Genomic DNA, 19,594 nt, shown 5'->3' on the forward strand with positions numbered 1-19,594 from the left:
GACCACCACACTGCCCTTAACCTCAGCGATAGGTAGGTGGGCCCGCCAAAGATCCTGGCCTGGGGGCCCGCTTCAGGATGTGGGGTCCATGATATAATCCATTTGTCAATGAACGATGATGAATTTGGATTGACTACTATTGAAATTGATTGTGCTAATAAACAAGCACATTCAGCGCATGAAAAACAAATAAATTTAAAAATGAATATAATATAAATAGTAAAACCTTGTATATTTTTTTTTCTTTTTTATATTAGTACATTGTTGACTATTTAAAAAGGTGTCTGTATTATTTAATGAAATAAAGGGGGGGTGGAGGCGCCAAGATTAGATTTTATTAAAAGGGAGGCGTAGTAATATAAACTGCGGAAACATAATATATATATATATATAAGCAGGAATTGTAGTAAACATCCAATAATTCACCTGCGGATCGCCACTATATACCGATTTACCTATATAATATGTTCATTGTTCAATGGGCGAGCCAAGCCTCGAGCACGGACTAGAGTGTTATCATAGCGAGCCCAGTCCACGGTGCCATGTTTCCGGGATAATTGGCAAACACCACAATAATCTTGTCGTTATTTCAACTTACGTGGAAAACCATTGACGCCAGAAGGACGGCCCATTTTGATTTACTTTTCGCCGTGATTGTAGTGAACGAAGCAAACCTCCTGTCTGACAAAGTGCTGTGGTATATTTGGTCATTCATTCCTGCAGTAGATTACTATTTTAAAACGGACGCTTTTACCGACATATTCCATCACTTATAAGCATTAAAATGTCATCTTATTATATCGCGCACCATGCTATTTTCCAGTTACTACAACCACGAGTGTGCACAACACATTAAAACACCTTTTAACTCGACTTTAACCAATGAAATGACGCATTAATGACTGAATTACAATCATACAAAACTCATAATATTATCAGTTCTTACATCTACGCATGCCAATATACTGGAGTATTTTGATAACCGGATAGTAGGGTATTTCCTTATTTGTTATTAAGTTAGTTGGTTATCGGGCTAACGGTTAACCGGATACTATTTTGTTTTCTGTATTGCACAGGCTAATAACGAGAAAAAAATCAAATCATTAGGGTGAATGGTATAGAACTTTTTTTTGACCATGTCCGATCCTAAAAAGATCATAATATGGGCCTCCATGGAGGAGGTTTGTATTAACAGATTTTTTTAACGAGAAATGGATGTTGGTCACGTGGTCAACTTATTAGGTCTATCTTCTTCTTTCACCCTGTCACGCCACAGTAATGGGGCATAGGCCAAGCATAAGTACGCCATGCCAGACCTACAGCGCGTAGATCACTTTTGTAGCAATGCTGCAGGGTGAGGGAGGGCGCGCCACGACAATGGTACGAAGTGTCGCACTCTCTGGCAGCATCCGGAACACATGTCTCAACTACGTAAAGCGTCTCTTCGTGATAACCTTCATCGTACATATTTTTTTGTTACCAGCGGACCTCCAAACCTGTCAGTTTCTCAGACCTTCGATGTTTGAGAGTAGGTTTCGTGGAAATGCTCTAAACACTTGTGTATGTATTTTTTTTAAAGGTTTTTGTTGCACTTGTATGTTGTAGCCGAAAAATAGGTAGGCAGGTACCTACTAAACAAATTTACATACAATTAAAAGAGTTCATATCGTAAGTCTGCTTTAAGGAGGCACTTTGCCTAAAGACGTCACTGCTTTTGACCAACAAGTCAGCACGGTCCAATGGACAATTGAATTGCTCCAGTCTCTTTGCTAATCGCAGGAAATCCCAAAGGTACAATATTACATAATATAAATTATATCACGCCTAATGAGATAATTTCACAAAAAAAAAATATTTTATGGATTTCACTACTCGCATTAACTGATAAAATATATCGGTTATTCGATTATTAACGAAAAATAATATTTTATTCTTTCAGTTAAACAGTTAACCTGTTACTCGACAGTCGGTTTCCTATGCCAGTCTATACCTATATAATATGCATGTGAGTATAATATGTACTAATGAGTGTTGAATTTACAAGTAAGGACGCACTCTGATTCCACATTATACATAGTTTATCGATGCCTTGTTATCTTATCAATGAATATTACTTATCATAAAATACCCACAGATACCATGTTCACCTGATAAATCAGTGATAGTGACATAATAAATAGAATCATTATTTGCATTGCGCGTGCAATAAAATATGCCTGTGATTTCCAACAGGGTTCCGCGAGTTTCATGAGAGTATAAAAAATGCAATCTAGAGTGTTGTAACGCGGTCGTACCAGTGTACGTGACGTGGATTCGACGGAGACATTGATTCTCAAAGCTTAGAATTCGAAACCTTTGTGCTATAGTCATTTTATGAATCCGCTAGTATGTCCTGTATCAGGGTTGGCGAACCTTTTTACGTGCGAGTGCTAAAATCTTTGAAATATTATTTTTTCGACTGTCTGGCGTGCCGAGTAGTTTTCAGGGGCGGAGGGGGAATGAAAAAAATATTTTTTATGAATGCTATTGAAAAGCTTAAAAAATACAGTTGAGTTCTTGAGATTTTATTTTTCATCGTGTTTCTAGCCGGATAATTTTATTCTTGTTTTCAAAATTAAAATTTTTAAAGAGATTGTGGAACTATTTTAACCACACTTATTTCATAATATTCCGGATCACTGAAAGATTTTCCATTTTTAGCGATTATGTTTGAGGAAAAACAAAAAGCAATATGCATATCTATGTCGTCATTATTTTTTAATATTATGGATTGGTGCATTATTCCTTCACTCACCATTGGCTTGCCCATTGGAATATGTTTTAATAAGTAATTAGGTATATTGTTTTACAATATTTTCTGAGTTAAAACAAATATTAAATATCTTTTCGTCCAATACTACGAAATAGATTTATTTTAAACCGTGTAATGTTCGCGTAGTGAGAATCCAGTAATTATTAATCTCTCTCTCGACCAAGTCCGATCCTAATAAGATCATATTATGGGCCTCCACAGAGTGGACGTTTTGTATTAACAGCTGATTTTGTTTTTACGAGAAATGGATGTCAGCCACTTGCTCAGCCTATATGGTCCATACTCTGACTCATACACAAATTGAAAAACAATATGTGTACTTACCAGACCCAGGACGCTATAGGCCGACGCTTAAGCCCCGCGGCCATTGTTTGGTGGCCAAAGCCTGAGCAAAAGCGACCCATAAGTGCGAGTGAGAAAGCATTCGGCACGTTTATATTCTCCGCAATATGTGTTAGAGTAAGATAGAATTTCTACGGCTGAATTAAATATTTTCTGTATACGTCACCGGTAAATATTGATTTGAATGACCATATTCATCCAAAAACTGCGAGCACGTATTGTTGATATTTATTGTTTTTGTGTTAAATTTAATGTTCATGGTAATTATTACAACGTTTTTCTTGGGTCGTATTCTTGTTTGTTCGGTGGTTGTTTATCCAGTACAAATCTTGCAATCGATTTTTAACTAACTTCCTTACTAGCTGTAGCTAGACATTTGAATCTTTTAGAATATATCAGAACACGATGCCAATGCATTCTTTTAACACTTTTAGCCATCTTTAAGTAGAATTGATTCATTTTCAGTTAATTCTGTTTTGTATGAAAAGTTATTTCGGAAGAAATCCGTAAAAACTAATACACTATTATTGGTTGCTAGGGGTCTGGGGTCCTAGCAACTAAATTATTAATATATACGTGCGTTACTATGGAAATTAATATGAAATGTCAAAATGAAATTTCAGCATTCTATATTTATTCTGTATTTCTATCAAGTACAATTTTTTTTGATCGTTTAAGCTAGTCAAGTCAAGTTTATATGATTCAACGGAAAATTTAAAAACGTTGTATATAAAAAGTTCTTTTTATCTTGTGATTATTTTTGGTTAATTTAGTAGAAAATATGGTTAACTATCTTGTCTTTAATTTGATAGCCGTACAGAGAAGCAACATGATGGTATAACGTTTAATAGTTAAGTTAATAATAATAAATTTGAGGTTCTACTGTGCGTTATACTACGAGGTTGGTAGCTACTGACGGTCAGCGTAGGTAGCTACGTAATCACTCAACAACTCGATACAATCGAAGATTCAAATCAAAGTTCATGATTTGTAAGTGAATTTTTCAGCTACACATAATTTACATATAACAGTGAATAAATAAGAATAATGAGCTAACGATTTAATGCAATTTTTTCTTTTAAATATAATATAGTGTCTTTTTATTACATACCGTATTTGTTACCGTATAATAACAAAATTAATCGTTATGTATTTTTTTAGTAAGATGTTATTTTTTATAAGTAATTTAATTGTAAATATAATATGTGTATTTTTATCTAACTTAAGCATTAAAATAATGAAGATCTTATTTAATTCTGAGGAATATGCTGACAGTCTTATAACTATCTTGTGCCAACATAAATAAAATTAAGTACGTCTACATTTTCTGACTATATAATAATATATGCTGATGTAACTATATTTATTATGAGGTATTGTTAAAATTGAAACGTATACTTACTTAATAATTAAATTTCTGAGTTAATATTTTTCACAAGATTAAATTTGATATAGGTACTTATTATTAGGACTTAATTCTAAGAGCGGAATGCAGAAACATTTGTCATAACTAAAATTTCCTTTGCAGAAAACACTATGCAGAAACATTGTCCTTAGTTAAGATCATTTCTATTGAAAATAATACCATTTTTAAAAATTCTCTTTCCTATAGTTTAGGTAAATTATGTTATAATTGTTAAACGATGACAAAAATATGACAACTGCATTTTATAAATGCAATAACTATAAATACATATTAATATTTAATTATAATACACTTATGTTTCCTTTATAAGTCATTATACGTGATTCCACAGGCACCGCAAGATATTTTTTTAACATGGTAACACTTGCGTCAAGCGTCATTCTATCATCTGGCATCTTGTATTTCTGCGGGCTGGGGTATAAAAGTAAAATAATATTCTGCAAGTAGATGCCAAACGAATTAACACAATCAATATCCATATTGAGATACATTGTTAAATGAATTTGAGTGTATGGACTGTTTTATATACATGCGAATTTATTTTGACAGCAACTGTCAGTGGTAAATGGTAATACAGAAGGGTGCGTGTTCATAACATAAGTAGTCTATGGTTAAGGATTCCTTAATTCTATACTCAGGATTGTCCATAGTTACGTAATGCTTTTCGGCGACTTATCCTTAGGATCGAAATTTAGATTGTGCATGCCGCTCTAAGGACGTAGTAGGTACCTAAGTGGACTATTTTTGAAATTATTTTAATTTTTTTAAAGGCACAATAATTACTTCAAAATGCTGATATCACTTCAATATGATTTAATTTCAAGTGGATAATATTATGTATCTAATAACATAATATAATTTACTTTTAATTAGGTACCGTAGTAGTATAATAGTATAAGGCACTTTTAACAATATTGGTCGAATTATAGAATTTATATTTTTATTCTGGATATTTGAAATAAATAAATAAATTTTTGTTTCGAGGTGTGTAAAGTAGATATTTTTTCCGTTCCAATGTTTTATTTGTGGGATTTATAATATTATAATAATAGTATATCGCCTTCGTCCTCTGGCCGCCTTTGGCCCTCGGCGAGAGCCCTCAGTCTCCAGCAAATGACGAAGTGCATTAATGCAATATTATCTAGAAAGATAGATTGACATCACCCATGTTTTATCTAGAAATTTGAGTAGGTACTTATTATTAATATATATATATTTTAATGAGATGAGTTTTTGGGTGTCCTAAATAAATATTACCTATTCAAATCGTATTGAACTGAATTGCATCGTCATGTTCAAATGGTCGCTGTAGTTACGTAATATAATAAAATTATGTAGTTACAACTGTTACACGTCTGAGTTTTACGAACATGTCGCTTGCTTGATCCATACTTGCATAGCGCGCTCTATATTCGAAACAGTTCCTTATAGCACGTATATGGATTTACTAGCCAATAGTGTGAAAATTGAACTATCGCGATAATAGCTGTTTACACGCAAAACGCTGACTGTCTCGCCAATCTCATTCTTCAAGCGTTAGCGAGACGCGTTGTTGTCATTGTATGATGCTATTTGAAAATTGGTAAACGTCAAAAAGCTCTGCGCTGCGTAGTTAGTATTTTTTCCGGTAGATTCGCCACTATCATTATACTGCGCATGCGCTTACGTCATGCAAGTTGCAACTATCATGTGAAAATTCGGAAGCGGCTAAACTTTTTCGATCCATGCATGCAGTCTTGCAACATGTACGATAATACGTGTATAAATTTGCATTTTATCATTATGGTCGGGATAATACGTACCCACTGTCGCCAGTAAATCATGGAAACCGGACAAAACAGAACATTATATAACATAACATGAAGAAACAGAACTATGAAAATTCAGAACAGAGGAAAATATAACCTTTAACATTGAAATTGTCGTATCTCTATTGGCAATAATTGGGAATGGTAATCTGCTCTCAGAATTAAACAAATAATTATTATGTCATTTATGGAGACGGAATATTTGATAAAGCACCCAGCATATTATTTTTTATCAGATGTATAAATACATGGCATGCCAGGATTGTAAATTCATATCATCCATGTATTTTTTTCTTTTGCAAAAAACGAATATGGATACATACAACTGAATGTTTACCATATTAAAACAATTGGTGATAATACCCAAAAAGATTCTGCTGGACTTTGAAAAAGTAAGTTTTATCACCGTCCTGTTTCTTCATGTACTGTTTATTCATGGAACCGTAAAACATACAGACAATAGAGGAGACATATTTTAAAACATATTTCTTCGAAAGAAGTATAATATTGTGAATAATTTGACATAGGTTTGGGGTTGGACCCCATGGCAAGTGGGAAAACATTTATAATCTCTGTCCAATGATAGCGGTGATGAATAAACTGAAACTAAAGTTTGCATTATCTTAGAAAATTTAATATTATAATTGGTCACATACCTACATTCTTTTCAATAGCAATGTGTATTATTTATAGTTGACGGGTAATGCCTAGGAAGAATCTATTTATTTATTTAAGTATACATTTATGGACGCACTATATTATTTTAAGATTTATAACTTAAAACAATAATAAGTTTATTATCCTTGATAAGAATATTTTACAGAACGTTGGTCATTATAGTAAATAAATTAATGTTATTTAAACCGAGAACATAATAAAAATATGTTAAGTTTAATTTTTATTCTGGCGGAGTTAGTTAGTATCTATTTCATTACAATTTTATTATAATGGGTATTATACAAGATTCACTAAGGATTGCGCTGTTGGTAAGAAATTAACATCTTTTATATTGTTAATTTAAGTAGAAATATCAGTGAAATAATAAATGTCTAAAACGAAATATGAATCGTTTGAAATTTTTTCTTTTTTTGTAAATAGAAGCTAAATCTTTTTTCGATTGTAATAGCGTTTAATTATTCATACTCACTTTATAGTATTTTTATTTTAACCATTTATCTATCTGTTTCTGTATTGATTGATGACGGCCGACATTAAATAATAAAATAGGTAAATAGATACCTAACGAATTTGCAGACAATTTGAAAATAAACATGAACGGGGACGGCATTTTAAGTTTCTTCGCCTCGGGACGTTACTGCACAACTACTAAGGTTAAATTACTAAATATTTAACTACAGTCCGACAAACTTATCTAAGTAACGGTCAAAAATGGAACTACGTACTACCATATGGACGCCATTCAAATGTCAGATTCTGTCCAGTTGCGAGTCTTGATTGGGTAGTTTTCGACTGTGGCTCCCCCATGCATTCTTAAGATAAGTTTGTAGCTCAGTAATATGCTCTTTTTTATTCATTTCAGGTATTGTGTTTTACTGGATTCGTGGTGGAAGCACAGAATGCAACTGATTGCGATTCAAGATTATTGTTTTGTGTAGGAGCAAGCCGTTATCCAATTTGTATTAGGAACGCAAATGGTTCTAATGTTAGGACTATTGAATCTGTGCCGGATTGTCCACAAGGCACTCGATGTGTCGCCGGGAATACGTCACAAAATAGATCGACCGATTGCGTAGTAGTCAATGATACTACTTTATCGCCAATCAGCACTACTATTGCTCCAAGTACGAATTTAAGAACAACCACGGTTATAATAAGAACAACCAACCTAAGAACAACTAATTCAAGAACAACTAGTCCAAGAACAACCAATCCAAGAACAAACAATCCAAGAACAACCAATTCAATAACAACCAGTCCAAGAACAACCAATGCAAGAACAACCAATCAAAGAACAACCAATCCAAGAACAACTACACCCAATGAAATCACAAACGGAACGACAATAAAGCGGACTACAATAGTGCCAAGACATACAACAAATCGAGGGATTACAACACGTCACCCTATTCACAACATAACAAATCCACATGTAAATTTGGCATCCAAGATAATCCCTGATATCTTTCACAGGCATAGACAATTGCCTATTTGGAATGTTACTCCATCTTCTACAACTTCCACAACACGAGCTATAGGGCCTATCTGTCGGGTAGGACAAGTGACGGGACCATTTAGTGACCCGAATAACTGTCAAAAGTATTCCTACTGTTGGGGAGTGCTGCCGATACCACTTTTCTGTCCGTTTAGTGCTGTATTTAGTCAGTCTTTGAAAATATGTGTGTACGATAGAACACAATGTCAAGAAACAGGGTCGTTTCTGTGTATCCGTAGTGGCAGATTTCCCGATCGCATGTCGTGCAATTCGTATTACGAGTGTACGCAGGCAGGAAATCGTCTCCAGGGTACGAAACGTTTTTGTGGACCAAGATTTAGCTTTAACCCTATAAGTGGCACTTGCATTTTCAATATATTCTGTCTCGGATAATAATGTCAAAAATTATTATTGTCCCATGTTAGATATATTAAAAATCACACTACTTTTTAGTTTAAATCAACATATAAAGAGTTTTATTCAATGATTTACCATAATATAAAATAACATTTCATGTAAGTTATTATGTATGTTCAATAATTCTTCTTTTTCGACCATGTCCGATCTTAATAGGATCATATGGGCCTCCACAGAGTGGAGGTTTGTATTGACAGATTTTTGTTTTTACGAGAAATGGATGTCAGCCACTTGCTCAACCTATTAGGTCCATACTCTGACTCATATACAAATTGAAAAACAATATGTGTACTTGCCAGACCCAGAATTCGAACCTGGGACCCTCGACTCCATAGACCGGCATTTAAGCCACTCGGCCATCGTGGGTGGAATAATTCAATAATTAGAATGTTATATTCTTAAATCTTGTGAATTATTCGTTGAATAAAAATACAGTTAGTTAAAAATTATTAGCAAGTTCAAGTAAGTTACAACAAAAAATCTTGGAGTGATCCCTGACGTCGGTTAGTAATTAAAGTAATATCTACTTTGTTTCAAAATATAAAAGCCTATCGCCAACAGTAGCTCAATTTGGAAAGCGCTTCAGTGAATATTAAAAGCCATTAGTAAAATTTGTCGCAATTAAGTACCTATGACTCCTTTAGCATATTGGTCTGTGTGCGTGGGCGCGATACTCGAGAGATACAGTTTCGATTCCTGCTGGGTGTCTTACTTTTTTCAAAAAGATTTTTTCTATTGGTTATAATATATTTTCTCAGAAGTATTTTCAAAATTATGTATGTTAAATGATTATAGGTTTGATGTGTACATTTATTTTTTTGAGAATTCCGTAAAGCAATCCGTTTATTGGTATTAAGACAATATAATGCAATCAATCAGATGATGTCGGCCCATTGTATGAAGCGATTTGCAGTCAAATAGGTCTTACATCGCAGGTGCCGTGTTTTTACGTGGTGATTTTTGTCGTTCAACAATTTGTTGAACGACAGTTGAACGTCAAAAACCGCCCGGACATTGTCGCCCAGACATTAACGCCCAGACATTTCCGCCAAGCCAAATGAGCCCGTACCAGTGCTCGTCAATCCGCCGAGACAAAACCACCCGCAAAAAATGCAAAATTATAAAAATATATAAAACGAGTGTTTTTTGGTTTTTCGAATTGCGTATCGATAGAAATTTACATACTTACGATAATCAGTGAAATTTGAGATTTAATCCGTTGCGGCTGTTAGTAGAGTAATAACTTAAAATCATCAGCTTTTAACCCTTAGCTATTTCCTTTGTATGGTAGTATTTCTAATTTAAAATATTTAAGAAGGTGAACACACCATATTGAAATTTAATTTTAAATAATTTATATATTTATTCGTAAGTGTTTTTTTCTTGTGTATCAAAAATATAATATAAAAATAAAAATTGTCTCATTTCTAAATTGTTTTGGCAGCAATGTCTGGGCGGTAATGCCCGGGCGGTTTTGTCGGAACCCCGATTTCTTCCTATGCGCAGAAAGTAGGTGGGGCTAATAAGTTTATGGTTTATTAATAAAATAACTCCTGTTGTATTTATTGCCTTGCCTTCCACTATCTTGTGTTTTCTGGCCAAATTAACTAACAGGTTATGCGGTGTGTAAATAATAAATATATACCTATCTATTTTTGAATACACAAAGATAAAACTGGATCCATAAGTATAATAATTTTGTGTTTAAAAATACAATATTTTAAGCTATACATACGCTGAGCGTACAGTGATAACAATTTGTATCGAGCACTGAAATATCTATTATATGTGGGCATTTTCAGAATTACTGACATCTATGTGATAACCAAAATAACATATAAAGGAAAATAAAATTATTTTTTCACCTATGGTAGTAAGTTGGTGAGAGATGAAAATGTATATAATATAATTTGAAAGGTGGCAAGAAAAACTTTCTTTATGGGTTGGTGTTTTTGCTACGAGTATCATAATATTATATCCGTTAGTTTGGATTCCTGGGACCTTTCTTGATTTTGGGATAACTTATATAAATATATACAAAATTATATGTTATTGGGACCATCACGTATTCTTTCATTTTATATTCTTACTGTATTTATTATTCTGTGATTGATCCTGTTGGTCGATCTAAATAAATAAAAAAATAAACTACGAGTAAAAAGTGGTAATTTAAGTGGATGAACACAACAAAAGTTGATATTATATTATGACCAAAATACGAAATATACCCATTACTGTAGAATAAATAATAACATGATAAAAAGAACTTTTTATATACCTACAACGTTTTTAAATTTTCTGATAAATCATATAAATTTGACTTGACTAGCTTAAATGATCAAAAAAATTTGTACTTGATAGAAATACTGAATAATGAAATGTCATTTCATATTGATTTCCATAGTAACGCACATATATATTATTTAATAATTTAGTTGCTAGGACCCCCTAGCAACCAATAATGGTGTCGAAATAACGTTTCATACAAAACAGAGTTAACTAAAAAGAATTCAATTCTACTTAAAGATGGCTAAAAGTATTGAAAAAATGCATTGGCATCGTGTTCTGCTATATTCTAAAAGTTTCAAATGTCTAGCTAGTCGGGAAGTTAGTTAAAAATCGATTGCAAGATTCTACTGGACACACAACCACCGGACAAATAAGAATACGACCTAAGAAAAACGTTGTAAAATAAAATATACACTTTTACACGAATTAGGTAGGTTGCGAGATCTATTTACTAGATGTCTCTGTGGTTCTATAATTATCGCTGGTTTAATAAAACCGCGATAAAGATGTAAAAATTATTACACCTAATAATCATTTTAATAATATGAAATAAAAATACTGTCATCACAGAAAAAATATCAGAACAGTATAACTAATATAAAACTTCGTACCTATAATCATAATATATTGTCGCAATCTCACTCGAGGGAATATTTTCAATTGGTAGCTCGGTAGAAAAAAAAACAATAAAAAATAACATCAGTTGATAATATTTATTATTATACTAATTACTAAGTCATCAATAAAGAAAGTGTTAACACATGTGGGATTAGTATTATGTTTGTTATTATTCATAATTCATAATTACGTCGGTAAAGTAAAAAAAAATAGGCGATGTTTAAGTTGTTTTGTCAGTATCTCGAGAATGAAAAAATATTGATTCTGAAATTGAAAATTCCGTTACCTAGTACATACCTAGTATCATACCAGCCAAAATAAGCATGTCATATTATACCAGAGGTTAAAATCCTTAAAAAAAAGTTAAAGGTTGGGAACTTCTGAATATGACATGGTTATTTTATTATTATATAAGATACTCAACGCCCCCTGGAAATCTATCTGTTAAAAGGTAAACAAATAATAGATGTAGTGACAAATTTGTTTTCTTTAAGTATATAATATTATATTTCTGATTTCTACCTACGGAACGTAGAAAAGAAAGATGTTGATTTTTACAAATAATTTGAATATATTGATAATTTTAACTAAAGCCGTCCAAAAGGCTAGTTCAACAAGTGCAAATAAGTCTGGCTGCAGGAAAAGCTTCTTAAATCCAATGCTTGTACAATATGATTGGACATTTTGTCACAGATGTTTTCTATTTCGAAATAATATTATGTTAATTCATCGCAACAATTTTATAAATATATTTGATCTATCTATTTTGTTTTATTATTATTTCACCTCGATTCAGTCAATATATTTGCATTTTAGCAGCACACAACTTATATACTTACTCAATTTTATAGGCAAAACAGTACAAAGTAATGGAGAAATAACATTAAATTCATTTTCAAAAATGTGAACGAGTGTGCATTTTAATAATGAAAATTCCGGTATTTAAGATTTTTAAAACCGGTATTTCGGTATTGATAAATACTGTAATACCGGTTTTGAAATGCCGGTATTGTAATCCCTAGTCAGCAGCATATTATATTCCTACGACACACTCGTCTTCCAAATCTTGTGTTTTAAGACTTGTCGGCTAATATGAGCACATATCGGTATTAGGCTGCGCGCACACGGCAAAGCGAAGTTTCGGATTCATCCGCCAAACGACGTTTGCGTTTTGTTTCCGGGCCGATTGCGTTTCAAATGCGTCGATATCTCAACGATGCTGTCCAAGAGAAAACACAGTTTTCAAGGGGATTCATAAACGCCTTTTTTTTGAAACTGCACCTTGCTGCGAGAGTATTTATCTTTCATTACAGTGGTGCGTAGGGTAAATAAATAAATATAAAAATATCAGTACCTACCTACATAAATATTGTATTGTACCTACCAGTGGTGAAGGGTGGAGGTAGGCTATTAAGATCCGCCATAAATATAGATAATGAAATATAGTATTTACTACGCTTATACACGTAAGTTACACAACACGTGAAACATGTAAAAACAGTTTTTACATTGATCTCCTGCTTTCCTTTTACTTCTACTGCCTTCTTATTTATATTCAACGTCCCACAATTGGTTTTGAGGCTACAGTCGCATCGTAGCCCCCTGGGGGTATTATTATCCACTTTGGGAAACACTATTATACGATTATTAAGACAATTAAAAAAATTAATAGATTGATAGATATTTTCAATGATATAAAATAAAGATAAATTATAGATGATTATGAAATGGAAACTTGAGAAAAAGAGTTGATATGAAAATGATATAGGTACTTTCATAATAATATGGCGTATTTTATGTTTTCTCAACCAATACAGACAGTTGTTTTTACTATCTTCCATTCAAAATTCAAGTCAAGACCTTTTTGAAAACAACCATTGCTCTGCATACCATTTCCAGAATTAAATGGTTGATATAAATTATACTGTATGTCTCGCCTTAGATTTGATTCGATCAGAGCTCGTAAAGGACTGGAGCGGACAAGAACAGATCCGGCTCGTGAAATCCTTGAGGCTGTTGCTCCGTTAGGTGAATTATGGAAAAAATCCATATACATCACATAATAATATGGTAGATAGGTACATAACAAATAAAAAACACACATTTTAATATTGACGGAAAATTATCGAGCGCTCCGGTTCGTAAAATTCGAGTCTGCATGATCCATTCTCGAAGGGTTGATTGAGGTGTGTGCTAAGTTAAAAACGGGTACAAAATGATAAACTGACCGGGACTTAAGGACAAGATTTCAAACCAGGACAATTATCCGGGACGTATTGTAAACTTACTCATAACGAATTGGTACATAGCAAAAATGATTTAGATACAATACAATGTATTATAACGATTTTTTTCAATATAATGCACTCGCAGTTAGTAAAGTAGCCACCCCTTCGACTTAGCTGTGTATCGCACACATTGCGGATAATATGGATTATATATAATTTCGCCAAAAGTGATAGATGTGTATTCCAATCCCTATAAGTCAAGTTTTGTTCTATGATTAATGTTTCTGATTTTTTTTCTAAATAGCGGTCATATACCTATATATTTTTTTTATCAAATTAATATGACAAGAATCAAAATAATAAATGGCGACATGTAATGATCATCCTTTCAGATCCAGTGATTTCAGTCATATAAGAAAGGATAAGTATATGCTCAGAATATCAGTCCTAAGCGACATTTCTTTTACCATGGGAAAACTCGGCTATAAATCGCAGTTCTCAGTTCTCAATGAATACGACAAAATATTCATCAGAATCACCACCGCCTTACACTACAAAGAATTTTCCAGGCAAGACAGTTTCATAGGCCTGGCCGAATTCAAATTAGCAATACCCGATGCGGGTAGACGAATAGTTTTCAATAAGGCATATTTCTCAGCCGGCACAATTTTCATTTGACTAGCATCAAGTAGACTAGTTTGCGTGCCGAAGTCCTTAGAGAAACCTCGATAGTAAATGCGAGGTATCCATAAAGGCATCTAGAAAAAAAATACTTGATATTGATTAGGGACTTTTTTTCTTTCTTCTTGTTCATTCTCGAACTATTCAAAAACTATTTACGTATGTACATAACTCTCAGATAGATCTGAATAATGACTATTAGATCCTGTGATATAAAGTGCATCATCAGATGTTTTTAAAATAGTAAGTATCGCAAGGTTTTTGATAACGAATGCAAATAATTTTTCCCTCGCACAGAAAAAAGTAAATAAAAAGTAGCCATGAAATAAAAATGTGTTTCATATAAATACACCATACATTATCAAGAAAAATTCAGAAGTCAACGAAACCAGGGAAACATGGAGACGTCAAGAACACCAGGATGGATTACAATCGTAGTAAGTTCGTTACCATGGAATATATTAATACGATAGAAATGTGAAAGCTAGTTGCCGTGGACCAAGGTTTTGAAACTGGACTCGGTTTGTTATTTTATGACAGTGAGGCTTATACAATGTAAAAAACAAAAAAAACTCGCCCGGTGTCTCAAATATTACCAATATTAATTGCGCATTTCGTTTACGTGGGTAATTTTAATGCATATTAAGATACATGCGTAGCTATTGAAAATAGCATATTCTTCAACACATGTTAAAGTTTATCCCATATTTCCCTCACTCAGGATTTAAACCTTGTTACAGCCAGTGGCCGGTTTAGTACTGATTGATTTTGAGCCCCCCACGATAAACAATAAATTCCAGCTATCAACGTAACTAGTAAAATAGCAACGTATCTAATTACTATTGAAGGTGACTGATGGCACATTGTATTATAAAGCAGTGGTTTATTTTTTTATATGAGTACTTGTCTGTTTAAGTGGTTATGTTATAGGCCCTTTCATGTTAGTTGCGGTTACATGTAAATTGTACGTAAAACATTTCACCGTGGCACAGTTCGCCGTAAGCTTTCTTATCGGAAAGAGATGACCGTATACTTTTTTTTTTCCCGACCATGTCCGATCCTAATAGGATCATATGGGCCTCCACAGAGTAAAGGTTTGTATTAACAGATTTTGTTTTTTACGAGAAATGGATGTCATCCACTTGCTCAACCTATTAGGTCCATACCCTGACTCACACACAAATTGAAAAACAATATGTGTACTTGCCAGACCCAGGATTCGAACCTGAGACCCACGGCGTGATAGTCCAACGCTTAAGCCGTGCGGCCACCGCGGGTGTATACTATACGGTCTCCAATTTTATTAGATTCAATATGAACATTAATTCAATTTTCATAGCTGTTTTCGGCATAATTCATGAATTCAAGAATGAAAACCTAACCTAACCTAAAAAATAATCCAGTATATCGGCTATTTTCAATTTTTTTTTGCTGCTGGCTTCCTGTTAAGTGTAAACCGACAAGAACCGTGTTTTATTTAGACATGAATTTTATATCAGTATTATACGACCCAACGAAGTTGAACGGTCTTTAATATACGGTCATATATTTCCGATACAACATTTCACGGTGAAGTGTGATATGGCGGACTGCATACGTATAAGTTTCCGGACACGATGTTTTATACTTAATTTGTGAAAAATATGCAGTTTTCTGAGATGCAGCTTAGACCATGCAGGCAGTCGAATAGTCGTAAAATTTTATTAACCATTTAACCAATTATTGTTATAGACTTTATTTGATGATAGCTGTTTTTAATCTAGGTATATTGTTTATACTTTAAGGTCTTTTTAGCGACAATTTTGCAGACGTTTGGCCAAAATATTGACTGCAAAGGGAGAGGATTCACGTGTCTCGATACAACGCATTTTTTAATTTGCGTGGAGACAGGTGGTGGGTCAACTGAAACGGTCGACAACAATGCATTGGAATGTCCTGCGACCACCACTTGCAACAATAATGCACAATTCGAGTGCGATGGTGCCGCAGTCACGACGAAAGCGCCAACAACTCCAAAGACAACTCCCAAGACAACACCAAAAACTACTCCAAAAACAACACCAAAAACTACTCCAAAGACAACACCAAAAACTACTCCAAGGACAACACCAAAAACTACTCCAAAGACAACACCAAAAACTACTCCAAAAACCACACCAAAAACTACTCCAAGGACAACACCAAAAACTACTCCAAAGACAACACCGAAAACTACTCCAAAGACAACACCAAAAACTTCTCCAAAGACAACGCAAAAAACCACTACTGCCGCGCCAGGTTGTCCACGATCCACACCATTCGGAGACCCAAATGACTGTCAAGTGTTTTACAGATGCTTTGAGTCCACCAAACTCAAATTTTTCTGCCCGACCACGTCAGTATTCAGTGAAACATTATTGATGTGCACCACCAACAAAGATTCGTGCGGAGGAAAGCCTGACTTTAAATGTGTCGTCAATGGTCGCTTCCCTGATCCTAAGTCATGTTACACGTATTATTCGTGTATAAGATCAGGTTCTGGTTTTATTGCTACTAAAGTAAATTGTCCATTGTTAACATCGTTTTATCCATCGCTTGGATTATGTAAGGCGGGAAGTAATGGGTGTTTCCGTAACCCCGTTTCTTTATAAAATGTAGAAAACGAAGAATAAACTGAAGTGAGAAAAGGGTGTAACTTAATTATTTTTAAAGTGTAGTAAATGTGATATAAATAGGCTAATAATAATTATATTTAATAGAGTTATGTCTATATGAATTGTGAATTGTGAATCTTATGAATTGTGAAGCTTAAATTATATGTAAAACTAGATTATATTTCAATGTTATGTCGATGTACAAAGAATATAATTACCCCTTTCAAAAACAATTAATAAACTTTATTTAAATTATTGCATTTATCATCACGTGACATAAATGATACCCAGCCCTTAAGGCGAAGTCTCTACCTACCAGAGAAACCTAGCGAAAAAATATGAAGCTTCCAATTTGAGACATTTTTTCGATAATTAATTTACAATTTTATAACTATATTAATTAATAAAAATATTTTTTTTATTTTAAGTCAAAGATAAACTTGCAATTTAAAAAATGTGAATTTGTTAATTATTATTAAATATTATTTTATGGTCATATTTATAATTAAAATTTAGTATATTAAGTTTACTATAATGTCATCAAGAGATTTTTGACTAATTCATAGTTTTATTATTTTTTATATTTATTTAAAAAAAAAAACATCGATTTTTATAAAAAAAAAAATATGTGTATAGATTGAAATCCTTTTCATTTGTATTATAATATTGAGTGTATCATGTTTTGAATAGAAACCCATCTATTTTGTTGAAAATCCAGTTTTGGAATCTGGAAGGCACATTCATGAATGTGCCTTTTGTGTTTATTATCCAACTGTAGATATTGTATAGACTAGCATATAATTTGCAACCAAATAGTCCACAAAGACGAACTGCTGTAGAAACTTCAAGTTGGCCAAAGCTCTTCTTCTAAAAAATGTTCTAAGCAATACCAACGGTAAAATCCAAGTGATTAACGTAATTTGTCATCTACAAGCCATGAAAGGAAAACCATTAATATAAGTTCAAACAATTCAAAGCCATGAAAGAATAATTTTGAAGTTGTTATGTGCTCATAAAATATATGGATGTGCAAGTGATCCTTATTTATATAACATGGGTATGGTCACCGTTTAGGAGAATTAAGACAAAGAAAAAAAAACGAACGGAGGACATTGTAAACCAGGCAACTAAACAGATAGACCTTCTGCTATGGAGTTAAGAGTATGATGCTGGTGTTGCTGTATGATCAAGAAGGACGGGAATTATTAGGGATACGGTTTCACCTTTAAGGACACTGCCATTCACTACGGATGTAAAACAGGCACATCTATACATGCACTGGAATTCGGTTGCAGATACACATACCCTGATATCAAACATGCAAACTATGCTTTAATACGCGTAAGAGGCAATACAATGAGTCTTAAACCTATTGAATTGGCTAAAAACAGTATTGATGTTGCTTCAGCACACGTATTTTATAGTATTTTATATATTCTGTTCTTCTCTCTTGTGAGGGTAATATTTGTTATAATGTAAATTTAATGTTGTGTACGTTTTGAATTTAGATTTGTTAGGTCCACAATATTTTGTTTTCTTAAATAAATAAGTAACGAATAAGACGAGATAATTTTGATATTTTATGGAGCGGTAATGTGCGGGTGTAGAATGCGGCTAGATCCTAACATTATCTATCGCAATGAACTGATTGTCTCGATTTCAGAATATGAATAAACGAAAGCTGAGTGAAATTAAAAAAAAAAAAACAACAAAAAAATACTTCTATCGCGTGTGTTCACAATATAATTTTATATATTTTTTTCGTTTACCTTACTTATCAAACCGACCTCGTATTATGTAATGACAAAAGTAAATAGTGAAAATCTTACAATAATTAATATTATAATGGGAACATCCTTCAAACGTAACAAAGCAAACGTTTTCAAAAAAAAAATATCATCGCGTATATAAATGCATTACATTCATTAAAATTGTTTATAAATTAGCGACATAGTTATCGTAAATATGGCTATGCTCAGGTATCTCACTTTCTTCATTCTGGTAAGATTTATTTTTATCATAGTTTATCAATTATATTAGTGTTATAAATATGAAAAGAAAATTTATTAAAATAGTTTATAAAGTCTTCCGAAAATAAGTTACGGTATTTTTCATTGCAATTAGCTTACAGTACCGATGGGTGGAGGTGGGCTGTTAAGATACGCTA

Source organism: Rhyacophila brunnea, unplaced genomic scaffold (assembly GCF_057557595.1).
Source record: "Rhyacophila brunnea isolate RB1 unplaced genomic scaffold, BYU_Rbru_1.0 scaffold_8, whole genome shotgun sequence".
Classification (NCBI taxonomy): Eukaryota; Metazoa; Arthropoda; class Insecta; order Trichoptera; family Rhyacophilidae; genus Rhyacophila; species Rhyacophila brunnea.